The following is a 2,500-nucleotide window of genomic DNA, read 5'->3' as shown; positions in this document are numbered from 1 at the left end:
CGGAGGGAGCCCGGGCTGCGGAGGCCGGCTGGAGCCCGGGTTGCGGAAGCCGGCGAGAGCCCGGGCTGCGGAAGCCGGCGAGATCCCTGGCTGTTCTTCTCTTCCATCCATCCGTCCGTTATTTCATTTGCTGTCTGTATGTACGGAGCCCGGGCCGCGGAAGCCGGAGGGAGCCCGGGCTGCGGAAGCCGGCGAGATCCCTGGCTGTTCTTCTCTTCCATCCATCCGTCCGTTATTTCATTTGCTGTCTGTATGTACGGAGCCCGGGCCGCGGAAGCCGGAGGGAGCCCGGGCTGCGGAAGCCGGCTGGAGCCCGGGTTGCGGAAGCCGGCGAGAGCCCGGGCTGCGGAAGCCGGCGAGATCCCTGGCTGTTCTTCTCTTCCATCCATCCGTCCGTTATTTCATTTGCTGTCTGTATGTACGGAGCCCGGGCCGCGGAAGCCGGAGGGAGCCCGGGCTGCGGAAGCCGGCGAGAGCCCGGGCTGTTCTTCTTTTTTTTTTTCCCTTTCATTTATTTCCCCCCACCAGGGTGCGCCGACGAGGGGAGACCTCCTCCCCGCCGCCGCCGTACCGGACACATCGCAAATTCACAACGGTGGATTATTATTATTATTATTATTTTTTTTTTTTACGCGGCCAGCAGGGGGCGCCGCGCGCGCGGACTGGCGCTCGTGAACACTGCATTTAAATCGGTGGTGTGTTTTTGTCTTTTGCCTGGTTTTTTTTAATCTCAATCGTGTATTACCTCGGCTGGCCAGCGGGGGGCGCCGCGGCGGGGACACGGGCGGACCGGGTACATTTCATCTGTTTGGGGCGAGTGCTTTTTTGAAATTTTTTTTTATCTTTTAGTCTCGTTCCGTTCTTCCCTTCAACTGGCCTGCGGGGGGCGCCGTGCGCGCGGACCGGCGTCCACCCCTGGCCGCTCCGGGACTTTGCATTCAAATGGGTGGGGTGTTTTTCATTTTTTTGCCCTTTTTTTTTCCACTCCCCCCCTCTCAATCGTGTATTACCTCGGCTGGCCAGCGGGGGGCGCCGCGGCGGGGACACGGGCGGACCGGGTACATTTCATCTGTTTGGGGCGAGTGCTTTTTTGAAATTTTTTTTTATCTTTAAGTCTCGTTCCGTTCTTCCCTTCAACTGGCCTGCGGGGGGCGCCGTGCGCGCGGACCGGCGTCCACCCCTGGCCGCTCCGGGACTTTGCATTCAAACGGGTGGGGTGTTTTTCATTTTTTGCCCCTGTTTTTCACTCCCCCCCTCTCAATCGTGTATTACCTCGGCTGGCCAGCGGGGGGCGCCGCGGCGGGGACACGGGGGAGGGTTCATCCGGGCGGACCGGGTACCTTTCGTCTGTTTGGGGCGAGTGCTTTTTTGAAATTTTTTTCATTTTATTTTTGTCCTCCCTTCGACCGGCCAGCGGGGGGCGCCGCGCGCGCGGACCGTCGGGGCCCGGGGCCCTGCGTCCCACTTACTTTCGCCCGACGGGAATCGTTTCTTTTGTTTTTATCCGAGAGGACACACGGAATCTGCACCCCCCGCAGTGGCGTCAGGCGGCCACCGGGGGGCGCCGCGGCGGGGATCGGGGGGGGCGCCCGGGAGCCGCCTGCCCGTCCGCTGGGCCAAGGGGGCCGGGGCGGGTCACGCGCCGCCGTCCCCCCCCGATCGTCTCGCTCCGAGCCGCCTCTGGCCACCGGGGGGGCGCCGTCGGGTGGCGCGGGGGCGCCCCCGCCGCCCGCCGCCTCCCCCCGCACGCGTCGGGCCTCCCCCCGGGCCCCCGCGGGCCGGGGGACGCGGCCGGCGAGCGTCGGACTCCAGCGCGGAAGTGTCGCGGATGAGTGCGGACCGGGGCGCCCGCGGCCCAGCGGCACTTCCAGGGGCTCGGGGAGGAGATGGTTGAAGCCTGGGTGAAGCGCGCCCTCGGCCGTCCGTGTCGCTACCCGCCGGAGAACACCTCCGCCGGATCAGTAGGTACCAACGAGGCGAGCGAGAGAGCCGGGACTCTGTCCGGGGCCGAAAAGCCTGTTTCCCTGGAGCTTTTGCGAAAGGACCCGTGACAGAAGATGCGCGGAGCTCAGAGATCAGCATGGGCAGGGCCTTCTTGCATCCGATTTTGCCCAGGCAGGGCTCCAGGAACCGGGTTACAAAAAGCAAAAAGCCCTGGAGCTCAAACGAAAGGTTTAGTGACAAGATAGCCGTGGAGCTCCGATAACAGCATGGCAGGACCAGGATGGGGCCTATAAAGGGTCCACGGCGGGCATCCGTTGGAGCCCGACGTACGGGCCGGGCACGTCTCCTTCTCCCCCCGGAGGCAGCGCCCCCCGGCGGGCCAAATCGGGTACTGCAATTTGTGGAAGTTTCGCAGATGAGTGCGGACCGGGGCGCCCGCGGCCCAGCTGCACTTCCAGGGGCTCGGGGAGGAGACGGTTGAAGCCTGGGTGAAGCGCGCCCTCGGCCGTCCGTGTCGCTACCCGCCGGAGAACACCTCCGCCGGATCAGTAGGTAC

The sequence above is a fragment of the Pseudophryne corroboree genome, unplaced genomic scaffold (genome assembly GCF_028390025.1).
Source record: "Pseudophryne corroboree isolate aPseCor3 unplaced genomic scaffold, aPseCor3.hap2 scaffold_385, whole genome shotgun sequence".
Taxonomy (NCBI): domain Eukaryota; kingdom Metazoa; phylum Chordata; class Amphibia; order Anura; family Myobatrachidae; genus Pseudophryne; species Pseudophryne corroboree.
The sequence above is the reverse complement of the archived record's forward strand: the minus strand, read 5'-3'. Positions refer to the sequence as shown.